The sequence below is a fragment of the Somniosus microcephalus genome, chromosome 7 (assembly GCF_052327205.1).
Source record: "Somniosus microcephalus isolate GS21.2 chromosome 7, FLI_Smic_1.0, whole genome shotgun sequence".
NCBI classification, from domain to species: domain Eukaryota; kingdom Metazoa; phylum Chordata; class Chondrichthyes; order Squaliformes; family Somniosidae; genus Somniosus; species Somniosus microcephalus.
The window spans coordinates 244,494,625-244,514,516 of record NC_140993.1 but is presented as its reverse complement, the minus strand read 5'-3'; the positions used below and the strand labels follow the sequence as shown (position 1 = coordinate 244,514,516).

Sequence of the window (19,892 nt, the reverse complement as noted above, 5' to 3'; positions counted from 1 at the left end):
TGGTTTGAAAGACAACCTCCTGACCCAAAGGTGAGAGCGCTGTCAACTGAGCCACAGCTGACACCTAGTGCAATGTAATGCTTAATGTCTAATAGGTGATCCATCTCTCACATCTCGTCTCCTAACTCTATCTCTGAGCTTTCCTTTCTTCTTCCTTCTAAGCTCCAAATATGCCATTGTAGGAATTGACGAATTCCTAACTAATAACCGAGGTCGACTCAGGAGATCAATCAAACAGGTCTTTAATGTAAGACTAAATGAGTTCAAACAGTTTGTTGAGATCGATACAGGAGAACCACGAAAACAGGTCTTAACAAGATGGAGATTCCACGAGGACTCTTTGGGCAGTCACGTGGTTTGCGACGTGACGTCATCGCGTTTACCTGCGTTTTCCCACGCCCTTAAAGGGGCCACGCCCCGTACATACAAAACACTATATACAAAACAAAGTAATGTCTAACACCATGGTACAGGCTTAGGCTGGTGTTAGAACATCGTTAAAGGGAATTATATACAGTTACCCAGAGTCATTCAGTGGCTCCGCCACACCATCACATATGTTCTCCCTCCTTTCTGCATCACCACCTGTCTTAATGTCTCCTTTTATGGCTTGGTGTCCATTTTTGTCTGATTACGCTCCTGTGAAACGCTTCAGGAGGTTTTACTATGTTAAAGGTGCTATATAAATGCAAGTTGTTGTTGTTGAAACCATAACCCTGACTCACTACTCTAACTCGTTCTTTCCCAGCAGCTCAAAACTGTTGAGCTCCTTACCTCCCTCAGCTTTCTTTCCTTTGATCATCTTTCTTTTCAAATCCCTCCGTGGCCTCGCCCCTCCCTACCTCTGAAACCTCCTCCAGCCCTGCAACCCTCTCACAACTCTGCGCTCCTCCAATTCTGGCCGCTTGTGCATCCCTGATTTTAATCGCTCCACCATTGGCGGCCGTGCCTTCAGCTGCCTAGGCTCTAAGCTCTGGAATTCCCTGCTTAAACCTCTCTACCTCTCTTTCCTCCTTTAAGGTGCTCCTTAAAACCTACCTCTTTGACCAAGCTTTTGGTCATCCCCCTAATATCTCCTTATGTGGCTTGGTGTCAAATTTTTGTTAACGCTCCTTTGTGAAGTGTTTTAGAACGTTTTACTACATTAAAGGTGCTGTATAAATGTAAGTTATTTTTGTTGCTATTTATTATCTTTTAAAACCCAATAATGGTGTCGCCTAATCATGGCTTCCTAATTTACCTTGTCTTCTCGTTCACTTTTTTCAGCCTTGTTTGTGTCCTGCCCAATTGGCCTCAGTAACCTCACTGGTATCTTCAAAAAAGGGGTTACAATGGCATCTTGTGTTAAAATGTCTAACATGCTTCGAAAAAAATAGCAAGTAAAGGAAAACTGTCCTTCAGTCTTCAAAGAGTTAACACCGAAAGCCCACTTTTTTTTCAACATCATGCTGTGACGCAAGACATTAATACCTTTGAAAAGAAGTGGCTTTCAACTTCTCATATCATGTTGTCACCCTAAACTGTACGGTGTTTACACTTGAGTTAAACAGTAACAATTTCTTGGAATGGAGGTGCCATGAATTGGAAGAGACTTTCTCAGAGCCGGTGTACTTGTTGACATTGCCTCGCGTGGCCTTGGGCAGTTTTTCTTTTGGCACGTGTTGCGGGTGACAGAAGGTCCTTGTTTAGTAATGAAATGGACGTTCAGGAGTTTCGTTTTTACATGGATGGATTTTTTAAGCCATAATTGGATCCTGTACAGATGCCAGTTGAAGTCAAAGGGCCACTGCAGGGAAATCTTGCACTGCATGGTGCCTCTGAAAATAAATATAGCACAAGCATAAATTAATAGTACTCACTCTGCATCACAGTAAGTGAGATCAGATGGCAACTTATCCTGGCTTAGAGCTTAATACAATAATAGCACTATCACATAAAAGGGCGAGATGGCTATTATTGATGGTGCTCTATGTTTATTTACTTTTAGAAGCAAAAATGAATTCTCAGGCACCCTGTACAATGCCTAATTGTATGTGGATTTAGAGCATCGTGTTTAATGTCAAATATTAGGGATGGGCAATAAATGCTGGCCTTGCCAGCAACGGCCACATCCCATGAATGATTTTTTAAAAATACTCGGTCTTTTTGGCTGATTAAATTTGTTCATGTTTGAAATAGAAATTTTGAATGGAACGGCAGATGGGTCTTTGAATTTTTATGTACCTAACAGCTGATGTTCAAAATCTTATCCCTCCCAAGACCCCTCCCAATTTCTCCTCTTCTCTCCCTTCTTTTCTTGAAGGCAGTGTGACTCATGCTGGAATAGTTCACTGGTTGCTCTCTGGTAGGTTTTAATACGGTTACACGGGTTCCTTTCTCTTTCTTGCCTATATAAAAGCAACTCATGCAGTCGAATTTGATTCAGCCCTCAGCTGATGTTCACAGGGAAGAGGGGTGCGGACACTGGGAAGTGATAGGGAATAGAATCCCTGGTCAATTTTTCCCCCCGCTCGCTAATCTGGGATGCCGAGACCTATTATAGTGCCTCACAGCTGTCCAAGCTGAGCTGGGCAAACTCAGCACAATTCAGGCAATGAGCCACACTGGTCTGTGTGGTTTAGCAATGTGCCGGACTAGCACTTTAATTCCAATTCTTATTGCTTATTATGCGTACTTATGTTTAAAAAAGGATTGAACATTAGAAGCCCAACTTCTATTAATAGCAGCAAAAATGGGATTGAGCTGGTCACCGTCCAGGCTTTCCTGCACAGCCAGCTCAGATGACGAGCTGTGCTGAACTTTCCGATGGATGTCACTTCATCCTCATTTGAATAGGCCACAGGCCTAGGAAAAGCTCGCCCAGAAAGCTTGGCCTAAAGCACAGTTGCCTTGGGAGCACAAAATCCAGCGAGGCAGCAGCTATTAAAGGGCAAGTTGTGGTGGCAGGGAAGGTTGACTAAATTAGGAGAGCATTTCTTACTTCCATGGGCCTGGGGAATGCTCAGTTCCCAGGCACAGTGAAGAGGAAGGAGGGGAGGAGAACCATGACCTCAAGGTGCTTGCCCCCAGGCCACACAGCCCTGGGATTTCCTGGGCATCTCCAGATGGGCAGGACTGGGCCTACGCCTGTGGTAAGTGGAGGTCCAGTGTAAGTATTCAAATGAGGTAGCAGGAAGTGGTAATAAACTTCTGTTTCACATCTCTCACAGATGTTTGGTTGCCCAAGCAGGCTTTGGGCTTGCGCAGGGACCTACGTGGACCAGATGGTCTGTGGGAGGCCAGGGGGAAGCCCAAGGAGGGATCATGTGATATAAATGACATTTTTTTTTTCAGTAACTCCCACCTCTCCCCCCTTGGAGACTTGTGCTGCGGCTTTCTGGGGTTTGAAGACAAACATTGAGGTAGATTTTAAATTGCGGCTCAGTGTAAAACTGGTGCTGTGGATTGGCCACCCGCTATAGAAACCACCCGGTTTTCAATTGCACTGAACTCAATGGAAGTGAACATTGAGTGGAATATTATTATGTCACTTGCTTAAAAATAAAGACTTGCATTTATATAGCACCTTTCATGACCACCGGACATCTCAAAGCGCTTTACAGCCAATGAAGTAGAGTCACTGTTGTAATGTGGGAAATGCAGCAGCCAATTTGTGCACAGCAAGCTCCCACAAACAGCAATGTGATAATGATCAGATAATCTGTTTTGTTATGTTGGTTGAAGGATAAATATTGGCTAGGAAACCAGGGATAACTCCCACTGCTGTTCTTCGAAATAGTGCCATGGGATCTTTTACATCCACCTGAAAGAGCAGACGGGGCCTCGGTTTAGCATCTCATCCGAAAGACTCCCTCAGCACTGCACTGGAGTGTCAGCCTAGCTTTATGTGCTCAAGTCTCTGGAGTGGGACTTGAACCCACAACCTTCTGACTCCGAGGCGAGAGTGATACCCACTGAGCCACAGCTGACACGAAAGGTGACACAGAAATGCAAGTCTTTCTTATTTTCTTTATTGGAAGGGTGCGATGACATGAAAGCCTCACACTGTGGTAACCTTCTCTTCTGTGGGTACAGCCGTCCCTGTTGCAGCCGGTGTCTGCAGGTTATCCTCCAGCAGATGGTACAGCTCTGTGACTGCCTGTCTCATGTCGTGGAGGTGGTGAACACAGGTTTGCTCTGGCATGTCCAGGTAAGGTCTGAAGGTAACTATAAATACAGGTCTCGAGGTAGTAACAGGCGTGGACCTAATGGCGAGGGTATCATTGCATCTGCCATTGTAGGCTCCTGATGAACATCTCTTGTGCCTCTAAATCATGCACTGTGTTCAAAAGTCCCAAAGTAAAACCTATTCTCACCACTTTGTACAGTACAATTCAAATGTCACCTGCAACCAAGAATAACAAAGGAGGCAAAAACAGGAAGGCAGATTATTATCTGAACGGCAATAGATTGGGAGAAGGGGAAGTGCAACGAGACCTGGGTGTCCTTGTGCACCGGTCGCTGAAGGTAAGCATGCAGGTGCAGCAGGCGGTTAAGAAAGCAAATGGTATGTTGGCCTTCATAGCGAGAGGATTCGAGTACAGGAGCAAGGATGTCTTGCTGCAGTTGTACAGGGCCTTGGTGAGACCACACCTTGAGTATTGTGTGCAGTTTTGGTCGCCTTATCTGAGGAAGGGTGTTCTTGCCATGGAGGTGAAGGGATAATTACAAGTCCTAGCCCTTTTGGGCTATACCAGATCAGACGTATTCCCCAGACATTCACCTTCAACTTAAGTTAGAGATAGCTGAATTCCATAAGATGCTTAAATGGGTCTAAAGGTTCAGGCTATCTCTTCCTAAAGGAAAGGAATGACTGAAGATGTTACCGTCCTCCAGATATTACTTTTAATAAGTTGAACTAGACTGTAACCTTCCGGATATTATGAGGGTCCGGAATACCCCCCCAGAATTCTGCAACTCCTTACAAAAGAGTGTACAGAATTTGGGTTCGCGAGTTTATACAGAATTACTCTTTGAGACAATTCTAAAAATATAGGGGGAGAAATTGGGTGAGTAGCGCCACTTGTTAGCGCCTAAAGAGGCAGGCAGTGGCTGTAGCGCCACTGGCTGCGCCTCCCGCGATATTGAGTTGGGGCGATAATGGTGGCGTTAGCCTTTTGCGTTAGCCTTTTGCGCTGCGCCGCCACCGATGACCTCACGACTGAAAGTCGGCTCTTAAATAAAACTATATGGCCTAGAAATTGGGTTGAGGCGCAGTTGCGCCGTTCACTACCCGCGCCCGGTTCACGGGGCCTTACTGTGCCGGCAGCGGCGCAAGTTAAGGTGGAGGTGCGGGGCGGCCGCCTTTTTTGGCGGCCGCCTGCCAGCACCTCCGTCCCCGGCCTCCTGACCCCCCACCTCCCCCCCCCCGCAGCATTGCCGGCTGTTTCCCGAGAGCCCGGCACTTCTCCTCGGTGCCGGGCTCTTTTGCTGGCATCCGTGATCGGGGATCATGCTGTTGCAGGCCCCTCCCCCTTAACAATGAGAGGAAGGCCTGCAGTACCGCAGCGTGCTGCACGCTGCGGCACGTTGCGCTGCGATATTCAGTTTCAGCGCCCTAAGAGGGACGCGGAGCGCCTCGAGCCTCGCCCCGTCTCCCTCTAGGGGCAATGAAATTGAATATCTGACGATCGCTGAAGACTCGAACGCTGCGCTAAATCCTGTGCTCAGGCGAACTTGGCGCCAGTTTGGCGCCTCAACCCAATTTCTAGGCCATATCATTTTATTTAAGAGCCGACTTTCAGTTAACAGCTGTTGAATCAGTCGCAACATTAACAATTCAAAATACAATTAGCTTACATTTCTTATTTCTCAGCGATTCTTATTCTCAAATCTTTACTTCGTTACATTTCTTATTTCTTACTTATTTCTAATTCCAGAACATCCACCAAAATCAATTTCTTTGACTTCCCGAGACTCATAGTTAAAGACTTACAGAGATGCCTCTGAAGAGTTGAGAAATGCTTTGCCCGTTCAGCGAGTTCTGCCTTTCTGTTGAAAAGGTCTATTTTTATACTCTTTTGGCAGTGGTTTCTTCTTTGATGTTCTCTGCTGGTGTCAGCTAATTGTCTCTATTGATACCTCTGTTTGAATGCTTTCTATCTTACTATCAGTTCAACTATTGCATGCATAATTATTTCTCTACCTTTAGGTGTTCCAAAAACTATCATAAAAACAATGACAGCAATGGTTTCTGTTTGATGCCATTCTTATCGAAGATTCTTCATTCAATTCTTAATATTGGCCCAGTAATTCCGGGCACAACGCGTGAGTACGGATGGGGTACTCACGCGTGTGCTGGAGGAATTGCCGGTTTTCAGCATGCACAGCGCATGCGCTGAAAACCGACATTTCCTGTCCTCTGACCCAAGGGGTTAAGAGGCAGAACGCGCACGACTGCACAGGCAGCGCGTGTGCAGTAAAATTCCTTTTTTTTTTCAGAGTTGCGCGCGTGGAAAAACAAGACGTAAGTATTTAGTTTTTCAGGTAAGTGGGCTTTTAGCACAATGTAGAATTTTTTTCCCCACAGGTTTGTTATTTTAAAAGAATTTACAGGATGGTAAGTTTAGTTTTAGACCCTATTTTTAAAAAATTTATTTTTTTCAAAAAATTGATTAATTGTTTAAAACATTTTAAAAAACTTATTTATAGTTAATACAATCAGTGGGATGTTTTTTAAAATGTTATTTAAAGTTAAAGTAGTGTTTTGGCGGCCCATACTTTTCATGAGTTTGACAGCTCTTACTGTCAAACTCATGAATGAGTTTCCCCTCCCCTGATTGGCTGCACAGTGCTCACCTGATCCCAGCCGGCACATCGCACTAACTACGCCGCTGGATCAGGTAAGCACATCGCGCCGACATCGGAACCGGGCCTGTGACAGGAAATGCAAGCAGGCCCGGGCTTCTGATGTCGGCGCGCAGGGTGAGTGCAGATCGGGGGCTTGCACGCGCGGCAAGCTCCCGATCCTAATTTCAGGGCTATTGGCTTTACTGGTTTTTAGCAGACGTTGTGACTCTCCTTGCTGCTCCAAGTTCAATACAAACACAATGTAATTGCTTGGTGTCATCTATTGAAGTCATATCCTCAAAGTGTCCTTGTTGGAATCATATTTACTGTGGCCTAGAAATTCAGTATCGCCACGTTTGGGGCGTTACAGCCAAGCGTTCGCTAAATTTAGCGCCCGGCGCAACTTAGCGCCACCATCGCCGAAATTGAGTTGCATCGTCCCGAGAGGTTGCTGCTGTGCTAAAGCAGGCGGTGCACGACTATCATAAGGCGCTAAGCCGGCGAGTCAAGGCGCTACCACCGAGGGCGGGCGCAGCGCAGGTGCGGCGAGTTATCGATTGCAGGCAGACACGCTGGCGTCGGTCAGCTCTTAAAGGGGGAGGGTCGATTTGGTTTGCTGCCACGCCCTGCACACTGGAGCCCTGATTCTAGGCCTGGACAGACCTGCTTCGACATCGTTACGCCCACGACCATGGAGAAGGCCAGGGAGCGAGCGCAGTGCTTCAGTGAGGGTGCCCTGAAGGTTCTGGTTGGCGCAGTGGAGCGCAGGGGACCTATCCTCTTTCCTGACAGTGGCAGGAGGCCGCTGCCCAGCGAATATAGAAAAGCTTGGAGGGAGGTGGCGCACAGCAGCATGGTCCCTAGGACACCAACGCAATGCAGGAAGAAGTTCAACGATCTCACTCGGGTTGTCAGGGTGAGTACCCTTTCCAGTATCCTCTTCATCCCTGCATGTGCACCTCACTTTATGGCCAAAGGGTCCTGAAAGCCCCAATGCCCAGCCCTCATCCAACACCTATGGGACTCTCATGAAAATCATATGCACATTCACCACTTGACACACTGTCAGGGCTATTCCACCATGGGAGGCAGTGCAGGCAAGATCAGGGCTTGACACTGTCAGGGCTATTCCACCATAGGAGGCAGTGCAGGCAAGATCAGGGCTTGACACTGTCAGGGCTATTCCACCATAGGAGGCAGTGCAGGCAAGATCAGGGCTTGACACTGTCAGGGCTATTCCACCATGGGAGGCAGTGCAGGCAAGATCAGGGCTTGACACTGTCAGGGCTACTCCACCATGGGAGGCAGTGCAGGCAAGATCCGGGCTTGACACTGTCAGGGCTATTCCACCATGGGAGGCAGTGCAAGCAAGATCAGGGCTTGACACTGTCAGGGCTATTCCACCATGGGAGGCAGTGCAGGCAAGATCAGATGCTGATTCGCCAGGTGAGGAGGTGGGCCCTCAAGCTGGCACTGTGAGTGAATCGGAAGGCGAGGAGGAGGAAGAGGAAGCCAGACCATCAGTGCCACCCTCAGCCGAGGCAGCCCATGGCCATGATGGGGACGCGTCTTCCCTGGAGGGGAGCAGGGGGGAAGGGCCTGAGGAGGGTGAAGCTCCGGGGCCCAGCGGGCTGCAGCAACACGGGAGGGGTAGGGAAGCTCGGCGGCCTTCTCCCCGGAGGGTGAGTGTGGCCTCCAGTCCTGCTACAGTGAGCGCAGAGGAGGTGCAGCTCCTTGGTGAAATGGGCGCCCAGGCTGAGCGCAGGCACATTGAGCTCATGGCTGCAGTGGCAAGGATGCCTGACTCCATAGAGTCACTGGCAAGGAGTGTACAGGAATTCGGGGCAGCACAGGCCAGGAGTCTGCAGGACTTCGGGGCAGCACAGGCAAGGAGTCTGCAGGACTTCGGGGCAGCACGGGCCAGGAGTCAGCAGGACGTCGCTGCATCACAGGCGGCTTCCAGCCAAGTGCTTAGTCGTGCCATGCAGTCACTGGCTGGTCTGATGCAGACACAGATCAGGACCACACGAGCACTAACTGCTGCCACCCTCGCTGGATCGGCCAGGAATCACCGGGGTCCTCGCCGCGCTGCAGCAGCCCAGCAGTCTGTGCTTCAGCAGATTGCTGCGTATGCTTCAGTGCTGGCCCGTGTGAGTGCCAGTGTCTCGTCCGACCAGGGAGTGCCTGTGCTCTGTCAGGTTGGCAGCATTCCTGCTGCCAACACTGTCACTCCTCCACTGCAGTTGCCACCACCCGTAGGACAGACTACTGCCGCCCAAGCAGAGTTGGAGCAGTCAGCAGCCGGGCCCTCCAGGCCCAGAGCTGGTCCAGGCCGTCCCCCAAGGGCATCTGCCAACTCACTATCTGACCCTCAGCAGCCTTCCCCCAGCCTTGCTGCAGCCACTGGGGTCCCATTGCGGAGGAGCTGCAGGGCGGGAAGGGGCCAATCTCGTAAGCGAGGCAGATCACCCTCGCAGGCCAAAAAGTAGGAGGTGTGGCAAAATTTTGTGTTTTTTTCTCTGAAGGCCGAGGATGTTGTGTTTTTTTCTCTGAAGGTCGAGGATGTTGTGTTTTTTTCTCTGAAGGCCGAGGATGTTGTGTTTTTTTTTCTGAAGGCCGAGGATGTTGTGGGTTTTTTTTACGAAGGCCGAGGATCATGGTCATTTTTGTTTAACTGCTTTGTTGATTGTCTCCAGGTTGTGAGAGCCAGTTATGTGTCTGACTGTTTTTTGGGGGGTTTCTCTGTATTTGTTTGTCATGTGGGGAGGGCACAGAGTTTGTTAAATAAAAAATTGTCTTTATTCAGATTGTGCATGTTTGCACTTTGAACTATTTGTTGCCTTGACCGCCTCAGGGTTTGCGGAGCGGCTCCATTCATGTTCTTTCAATGGCACAAGCCATTCCCTGAGAGGGGGCCTAGAACCGACTTGCAATAAGCCGCTGACGGATGGCCCTTGCACTTTGTGCCTCCCTCCCATCTTGGTGCTCCCCCTCCTCCTCCTCCTCCTGCTCCTCTGGTGGTCCTCCAATGTCTGCTGTCAGTGGCTGAGTCCTGAGGATAGCCAGGTTGTGCAGCATGCAGCACACTACAATGAAATGGGAGACTCGCTCAGGCGAGTACTGTAGGGCTCCCCCGGAATGGTCCAGACAGCGGAACTGTTGCTTCAGCACGCCGATTGTGTGCTCAATGATGTTCCTGGTCGCTTGATGGCTGTCATTGTATCGTTCTTCAGCAGGGGTGGTGGGCGCACGGAGCGGGGTCATCAGACAGGTGCACAAAGGATAGCCCTTGTCCCCGAGAAGCCAGCCTCCTGGGTGAGCCTGGGGCTTCAAAAATGTCTGCCACAGAAGTCTGGCGCAGGATGAAGGCGTCATGGCTGCTGCCTGGAAAGTGGGCATTGACAGCTAGCATGAGCTGCCTGTGGTCACACACCAACTGCACGTTCAGCGAGTGGTACCCCTTCCAGTCGCGGTAATCCTCGGCATTCTCTAGAGGCACCCGCAAAGCCACATGCGTGCAGTCAATGGCACCCTGGACCATGGGGAAGCCCGCTATTCTTGCAAATCCCATTGCACGCTCTTGCTGCTTGTCCAGGGTCATGGGGAAGGAAATGTACTGACGTCTCCTTCTGAAGAGGGCATTCGTGACCTGGCGGATGCAGCAATGCACCGTGAACTGGGAGACATTGGCAATGACCCCAGTAGCGGATTGGAAGGAGCCAGTGCCATAGAAGTTGAGAGCCACTGTCACCTTCACTGCCACCGACAGAGACGTCCTGCTCCTCAGCTGAGACTGCAGATCTCTCTGAAGCAGGTGGCAGATCTCAGTGGCCACCTCCCTTCTGATTCGAAGCCTCCGAATGCACTGCTCCTCAGACATATTGAGGTAGGAGAAGTGCTGGCAGTATACCCTGGGAGGGTAAGGCCTCCTGTGCCGACGCCTGTTGGCCCTTCTCCGTCTGGCCATGATTGGCACTCTCTCTCAGCGTCTCTGAGCCCTTTCAATGCAATGCAGAAACCCAACGTTTCCACCCATTACAGCCCCCATTATATGTGGCCACTCAAGGCTATGGCACTGAAAAATCAATCCAACTGCAAAGCTCTGACCTGAAGCCAGAAGTACCTGTGCGAGTGCTGAGTCAAAGCAGAAAGCTCTCTCCCTTTGTCTCTCCCCAAATCTCTCTCTCTCACACAGGAGTGGTACAAAATGGCTACCACAAAGAATGCAGGAAGAGTCCCCTTTAAATAGCGCCCCCCCAGCCCCACAGCGACTGGGAACCGTTCCTCTCAAACAGTCGCTGCGAGCGCCAGGCGGAAAGAAGGGGGCGCCACTGAAGTTCCGGTTCGGGGCGCACCAAGGGCGTTGCCCCATGAAATGACGTCAGGATCTGCGCGCGCAGCTGAGCGGGTGTTGCGGTTTTGTGCTGCCACTAAGTCTTCACTCAAGTTCGCGAGAGGCGCAGATCGCACCGCGCCCGGGCGCTAGCCGCTTCGCGCCCCACTTATCGCCCTCTTAAGGCGCTAGCAGCTGGCGCTACCAACTGAATTTCTAGGCCTATGTCTATAAATGAAAGACACTTTGACCAGAGTGTTTCATGCATTTCTAGCTATCTCAATTGGTTGCATATTTAATCGTGTTTCCTGTCATCCAAGTTTAACATAAAACTATTTGACCAGCAGGTGTTTCTTTACTTGATGTGGCCTTTTCAAAGGCACTTGGTTCTTTTAATGTTTGTGTTTCTGTTTTAAGAGTTAGCTCTTAACACTTTAAACTGGGCATTTTCATTATGTTGGTTGCAAACCATAGACCTTTCGGAAGCACCAATGGTTTGCTTCAATCTTTCATTGTTTTAGTATATTTAACTAATTCCCATTTCAAAGCTTGTTTACAACTTTGTTATCAATTGATCTTTATCTCAGGAGCCTGTATTCTGTTTGCAGCCTGTGTCTCTGAGGCTTTAGATTTTTAAACTCAGTATATCATGTATTAATAATATCAGTATTCTGTTCATATTATGTTGTATCTTTTTGAAATATGGCTTATTCCCTCACAAAGGGAGTGCAAGGTTCACCAGACTGATACCTGGGATGGCAGGAATGACGTATGAGGAGAGATTGGGTCGATTGGTCTTATACTCGCTGGAGTTTAGAAGAATGAGAGGGGATCTCATTGAAACTTATAAAATTCTAACAGGACTAGACAGACTAGAAGCAGGAAGGATGTTCCCGATGGCAGGGGAGTCCAGAACCAGGGGTCACAGTCTAAGGATAAGGGGTAAGCCATTTAGAACTGAGATGAGGAGGAATTTCTTCACCCAGAGAGTGGTGAACCTGTGGAATTCTCTATCACAGAAGGCAGTTGAGGCTTATTCATTAAATATATTCAAGAAGGAGTTAGATATATTTCTTAAGGCTAAAGGGATCAAGGGATATGGGGAGAAGGCAGGGACAGGGTACTGAGTTTGGACGATCAGCCATGATCTCATTGAATGGCGGAGCAGGCTTGAGGGGCCGAATGGCCTACTCCTGCTCCTATCTTCTATGTTTCTTGTACTGGCACGGAAAGAAACCCAAAAATGGCAGACTGCCCAGCAAAAACATGGAGCAAAATGAAATTTAAAATGCCAACAAAAAAAAATAGACTTCCAAAGCTGCCATCTCCCTTTTAAATAGCCTGCTTGAACAGGCCAGAACACAGGACCCTGGTGTGCCCATTGTATCTGGGTAAGGTGCATGCAGCACATGGATGCCCATCCGTAACTGAAAGAATCATCAGGGAACCACTTTTAAATTATTGGACTATTTAACTAAATAAGGTAAAACAATGGCCAAGCTAATATCTCCTTATGTGGCTTGGTGTCTGATAACGCTCCTGTGAAGTGCCTTGGGATGCTTTTCTTAGTTAAAGGCACTGTATAAACACATGTTATTGTTGTTGTTGTTGGATGCATGGCCTAATTTTTTTTGGCACCAAATGGTCCATTTGTCTCCTGTGCTGGAGATGATCAATCTCAATTATACCTGGAAGTAGGAACGTTCTGCGCATAATTACTAACAATTACCCAAGTGATTTGTTGCAGCTCCGACCCGCTCAGACATCACTATCTTCACTACCCTCAGGGCTTTCGATGCACAATTGCTGTACCCAGGCAGCAAATCATGGCAAAGTGCGGAACTTTGCAGGATTTGTCCGGACAGACCGTTTGCTCTAGCTACCATTTTCGAAAGAAAAGAAGCTGATGAGGTCCTTGAAGTCTCTCAAAGAATGGGCGATCTGCTTAAACTAGCATTTTTTTAATAACACCCGGGACTGATTCATCGCAGTCGACCATTTAGATGTCACAAGGCCTGTTAAGTCTGTGTGTTCTAGTTATAATTACTAACACAGACTACAAGATTAAAGTTCAACAGGTCTTTACTGGTTGGAGGTCAGGACTATACTAAAATACAATATTACTACACAGTGCTTATATACCGGTGGTCACCACCGGTATTACGTATACAGCAGCCAGAGAAAGTAGTACATCTCTTAAGGTGGAACAGGCTTAAGTTCTCTTAAGGTGGAACAGGTTACATACACCACAATCCTCCCTTTTTAGCTTAACAGTCATATCCCCATTTAACATAACATAATAACATATATAACTTCAGGTATAAACAGTTCAAAGGTTCAGTCTCTCAGGAGGCCTTCTGATTCGGTTTGGATAACGCCTTTCAGTGGTCTCTGATTCCTGTTGCTGAGGTGACTCCTCTAGTTGGTCTCCCATGCATTGGGTGTTATCATCCTCAGATACATTCCCTGCCGAGGTAGATGCTGCCGGTTCATTAACGTCTTCCACAGTTGTCTTTGTCGCAACCATTCGTTCGGCCCTTGCTCTCGATTCTACCAGTTGAGCCGCATGACGCCTTATCACATTGTTACCAATATCTACTGTGTACATTAGAGGTCCTTGTCTGGCCCGAATTGTTCCGGACTGCCATTTTTCGTTTCCATAGCCCCTTGCCAACACTGGTTGTCCTACGTCGAAACTTCGAGTGGTCTTGTTATTAATATGCCAGAACTGTTTGTTTTCCACTTCCCTCCGCACATTTGGTTTTAACAAGTCCAACCTGGACCGCAACCTCCTGTTATAAAACATCATGGCAGGACTTTGGTTAGTCACTGCATGAGCGGCGTTTCGATATGCCATTAGGAAATTGTCCACCTTGTGCTGTAGCGGAATCTGATCATCGTTCATGGCCTTTATTGCCTTTTTGAATGTTTGGACAAATCTCTCGGCCAACCCGTTTGTCGCCGGATGATATGGGGCAGAGGTATAATGTTTCACCCCATTCTTCTTTAAGAATTTTTGGAATTCTTCCGACACGAACTGTGGTCCGTTGTCCGAACAGATCTGTTCTGGCAATCCGTTCCTTGCGAATATTGTTCTTAACACCGCAATTGTCTTTTCTGAAGTAGTGGTATTCATCTTGATCACTTCTGGCCATTTGGAATGTGCGTCCACCGCAATTAGGAACATGGAGTCCATGAATGGACCAGCAAAGTCAATATGTACGCGTTGCCATGGGGCTGAAGGCCATTCCCATGGGTGTAGTGGTGCGATCGGAGGTGCATTTTGCACTTTTTGGCACCCAGCGCAGCTTTTCGTCAACTCCTCTATCTGTTGGTCAATACCCGGCCACCATACATAAGCCGTAGCAAGACTTTTCATCTTAACTCCCCCCAGATGACCTTCATGCAGTTCTTTTAGAACTCTTTCCCTTAACTTGGGAGGAATAATCACTCTTGTCCCGTACATCAAAGTACCATGGCAGACGGACAGCTGGTCTCGCCTTGCCGAGAATGCCGGTAACAGAGGATCACCACGTGTTGGCCATCCTTTCACTGTCACCTCGTAGACTCTGGACAGTGTCGGGCCGTTCCTGGTTTCTCTTTCAATACTTGCATTGGTGACTGGTAAACACTCGATGATGGTCGAATGAAATAACTCAACAGGGTCAACTTTCGTCGTTTCTTCTTCAGGTAGTGGCAGGCGCGACAGCCCATCAGCATTGCCATGCTGCTTCGTACCTTTGAATTCTATTTGATATTGATGTGCCCCTAGGAAAAGGGACCATCTCTGGAGACGCTGTGCTGTCATCACTGAAACACCCTTCTTAGGGTTAAAAATGGATACCAACGGCTGATGGTCTGTCAGAAGTGTGAATTTTTGGCCCTGCAGGTAATGATTAAACTTCTTCACTCCCCATACAAGGCTGAGAGCCTCCCTATCGATCTGCGCATAGTTGCGCTCAGCGGAGGTCAATGATCTGGATGCAAACGCGACTGGCCTTTCCGTGCCATTTGGCAACTTGTGTGAGAGTACTGCCCCAATACCATATGGAGAAGCATCACAAGCCAACCGAATAGGCAGTGTCGGGTTGAAGTGAGCCAACACTTCCTCTGAGCTGATCAATTCTTTGCTTTTGCGAAATGCCTTCTTACAGTTTTCGCTCCATTCCCATGGTACCCCCTTCTGTAAAAGAGCGTTTAGCGGGTGCAGTACCGTGGATAGATTTGGTAGAAATTTATGGTAATAGTTAATCAATCCTAGAAATGACCTCAACTGAGAGACATTATCCGGAGCGGGAGCCTTTACAACTGCCTCTATCTTGTCAGGAGACTTATGAAGCCCCTCCCGGTCAATGACATGACCACAGTACGAGATCCGCTTCTGGAAGAACTCACATTTCTGCCGATTAACTCTAAGTCCATACTCTTTCAGTCTGTTGAGCACCAGTTCCAAGTTTGCGAGGTGTTCTTCATCACCATCACCTGTAATCAGAATATCGTCCAGGCAACATTGTGTGCCTGGAATTCCCTGTAATACCTGCTCCATGGCCCTCTGCCAAATTGCTGGAGCCGATGCCACTCCAAAAACCAGCCTATTGTACCGGTACAAACCTCGATGCGTGTTGATCGTGAGGTATTGGCGTGACTCTTCTTCAACCTCCATCTGCAAGTACGCCTGCGCCAGGTCTATCTTGGTGAAGTGTTTCCCGCCAGACAATGAAGCAAAAATATCCTCAATCCGTGGAAGCGGATACTGCACCGTGTGAAGCACCGGATTAACGGTGATTTTGAAATCTCCACAGATGCGAACCTTCCCTGGTTCTCCTGGCTTGTTGCTCGAAGGACGTTTCATAACGGGAACAATGGGCGTAGCCCACTCACTCCAATCTACCTTAGACAGTACACCTGAACGTTCTAGCGCTTCCAGTTCCGCTTCTACAGTAGGTCGTATTGCATAGGGTACCGGTCTGGCTTTAAAATTTTTTGGGTGTGCATGTTCATCAATCTTGATGTTTGCCGTAATTCCTCTCAGTGTTCCCAGTCCCTGCTGGAACACCTCTTTAGCATCATCCAATATTTTGGACAATCGTTTAGGTTTAACATCTGCTTCCCCGGAATCTACCGTTAGTGCCTTCAAGGAGTGCCAGTCCATATTCATTTTTCTAATCCACTCCCGTCCCAGTAGTGGTGGACCTCCTTCAGGTAGCACATATAAGTCCATTACTTGGCTTTCTTCGCCCTTGTGGACCACTTTTACCTCTATCTTTCCGATGGGGTACACTCTTTGCCCCGTGTATGTTTTCAATATAATCTCCGTATCCCGTAAGGGAATATGTTGGAATAACCTTTTGTAATCTTTCTTATTCATGACCGTCAATGCCGATCCAGTGTCCAATTCCATCTTTACTTGGACTCCTGCTATCTGAAGGGTGACCCAAATTGTCTGGAGATCTGCATCCTTACCAACGTTGTGTACTCTTAAGCTACCCAGTTCATTACTGCTAGCGTCTGAATCTGACTTCTGTTCGGTCGAACTGTTCTTTGTCACCTTGTGTACCTTTATGTATTTTCCTTGCGGTGACTTTTTGTTGCTGGTCTTCTTTCCTGACTGGCATACTTTAGCTATGTGGCCAAGCCTGCCACACGTTCTGCATTCTTGGTTTTTAAACCAACACTGGTTCTGATTGTGCGTTGTCTTTCCACAACGATAACATTTTACAGTACTCAAACCCAATTTATTTGTACTGAGTTCCGGTGACCGTAGCTGCATTACTGCCGTGCCTCTCGCTGCGGCTTTGTGTGTTGCTGCCATAGTGACCGCTTTCTCAAGCGTCAGCTCATTCTCCTCGAGCAGTCGCTTTTGTGTATCTTCTTTTAATAAACCACACACAAATTTATCTCGTAGCGCCTCTGTCAGTCTCGTTCCAAACTGACAGTACTTTGCTAGCTTACGCAATTCCATTAAATATTCAGCATTGCTTTCATCCTTCAGCTGCCTTCTGCTGTAAAATTTAAATCGTTCCGCTAGCATCAGCGGCGTGGGGTGTAGATGATTTTTCAGGACAGTAACAATCTCCTCGAACGTCTTATCCACCGGTTCATCTGGTGATAAAAGGTGTTTCAATTGCCCGTATGTCTTCGCACCCATTAAGTTTAATAATGTTGGTGCTTTCTCTTCATCTGGAATTTTATTTGCTTTACAATAATTTTGTATGCGTTCTACATACATGGCCCAATCTTCGATGTCGCTATCAAAGGTATTAATGTTCCCATGTTTAGGCATCGTTGCAGTTTAATTTATTTTAATTTTTATCCAAGATGGTGGCTTCCCGCTCTTGTCTTCGTCCTCCGCCTACAAAATGGCGGTTTTCCCGCGCTTGGCAGTCTTCACCCGTCCCCCCCGACGCTGTCTCCGCTTCACCGCGGCTCTCGCGCCTTCAGTTGCCCCAGACGCTGCGCCTTTTTAGCCCGAATGCGGCCCGGCCCTTATCACCAGCCGCGATCGATGTCCCCGCGCTGCGCCTTTCGGCCCGAATGCGGCCCGGCCCTTATCTCCGGTCGCGATCGATCTCACCGCCCTTATTCCTCCGTCTTCCCTCCCCGTCTGTACAGCCAACGCGGCCGACTTTCTGGTCGCGTCGCTGCCCGGCTTACCCACCACCGAGGAAGAAAGAAGATAGCTGACAGCCGCTGATGGAGGCTTCGAGTTCAGGATGTCTTCTGCACTCTGGTTTCTCGATGTCTGCCGCGCGCCGTGTCTTCCAGCAGGGTGATGAGGGTGGAAGCCTCTCTTCGACGTCCGTTCTGTGGACGAAGCCGCCGTGGATATAAACTGCCGCAGGGTAAGAATCGGACTCGTCGCCACTGTTAAGTCTGTGTGTTCTAGTTGTAATTACTAACACAGACTACAAGATTAAAGTTCAACAGGTCTTTACTGGTTGGAGGTCAGCACTATACTAAAATACAATATTACTACACAGTGCTTATATACCGGTGGTCACCACCGGTATTACGTATACAGCAGCCAGAGAAAGTAGTACATCTCTTAAGGTGGAACAGGCTTAAGTTCTCTTAAGGTGGAACAGGTTACATACACCACAAGGCCGATAAAATCGGGAAAGCTATCCATCCCATCCCATCTCAGCCCATCCATCCTGAAAGATCCTGCAGTTTCCAACTCCCTATCACAGCAGCCAACCTTTTCTCCTGGTCAGCCACCCACCTTGCACCCTCAGCTCATCCAAAACTCGGCTGCCTGTGTCCTACCGCGCACCAAGTCCCGTTCACCCATCAGCCCTGTGCTCGCTGACACTACATTGGTTCCCAGTCTGGCAACGCCTCGATTTTAAAATTCTCATCCTTATTTCCAAACCCCTCCATGGCCTCGCCTCTCCCTAGCTCTGTAACCTCCTCCAGCCTTACACGATCCCTCTGCCATCTCTGCGCTCCTCCAATTCTGGCTTCTTGCGCATCCCCCGTTTTCATCGCTCCACCATTGGTGGCCGAGCCTTCAGCTGCCTCGGCCCTCAGCTCTGGAATTTCCTCCCTAAACCTCTCCGTCTCTCTAGCTCTCTCTCTTCCTTTAAGACGCTCCTTAAAACCTATCTTTTTGACCAAACATTTGGTCACCCGTCCTAATATCTTCTTGTGTGGTTTGGCGTCAAATTTTATCTAATAATGCTCCAGCTACTTTAAAAGCGCTGTATAAATGCAAGTTGTTGCTGTTTAATTGATTCCAGGGTTTTTTCCTTTACTACCCAACCTGGAAGCTCATTCCATGTGTTGACAACTCTTCGGGGTAATTTTGAGTTTGTGCAAGATCTCTCCCGATGGAAATAAAAATGAGAAAAGATGTAAAATGGGCTTTGTTTCCAACCCAATGGGAAATTCACTGTCACCTGTTTTACACTATCTCACAAAATTAAAATTAACCTCTTTGAGTGAAGATGCTCCTGACATCAATTATTAGTTTGAACCTGTGTCCCCTAGTCCTGCTGCCACATTTGAAGTAATGTTCTAGAGTTTACTATCTTATGTCGTTCTATCAAATCACCCCTCAGTTGGTGCACCTCAAGGTTAAAAAGCTCAAGTTTTTCCAAACCTTGATCTTAACTCCGGGCCAGTTTTTGGCGAGTGAGCGGTGGTGTGAGTTACAAATTCATCCGCTGCTCCTGAAATAAGGCCCAGGTCATTTTAACTCCCGGGCCTCATTTAATTCCTGATGGCCGACTTCCCACCTGTTGCGGGAAGGAAGTCGGTGGGAAGTGGCCGAAATCGGGTGGCCAGGAGGCTGCCCGCTGAGACCAGATAGTTCATTGGGATCGGTTGCTGGGACCGTCCTGCGGGGTCTCACGATTGGGAAGGGGGGAAGGGGCGAGTCTGCGGCAGGAGAGGTCAAAGTCTTCCTGCTTTTCCTGGCCCCAAAAGGAAAGTTAAAAAAAAGCTTTTTGTGGGATCTTCTGATTCCAATCCTCTTCATCACTCTCTTCACCTGGTAGCAGTTGGGTCTCGATGACGTCATGGAGACATGCCTATGTTAAAAAGGACCCCGCCGACTTTGGGCAGGTGTCCATGCTGCCTGTTCAGTTGAGCAGATTAAAATTGGGAAAAGTCAGCTCCCGGCATCTCCAGGGTGGGTAAGCAATTCACCCACCTGCCCCCCACCTGCCCCCACCTTCCCCCACCTCCCCCTCCACCTCTCTCCCCCACCTCCCCCACCTCCCCCTCCACC

At 48.4% G+C, this 19,892-nt stretch overlaps 1 long non-coding RNA gene across 1 annotated transcript in view; it reads right to left on the bottom strand.

Moving 5' to 3' along the window:
• Nucleotides 1–225: 225 nt before the first annotated feature.
• Nucleotides 226–19,892, bottom strand: part of LOC147115202 (uncharacterized) — a 28,641-nt gene continuing 8,974 nt past the window's right edge. The window contains exon 2 of the long non-coding RNA XR_015078933.1: nt 226–1,817. This is a non-coding gene — a long non-coding RNA (uncharacterized LOC147115202). The remainder of the gene's footprint in view (nt 1,818–19,892) is intronic.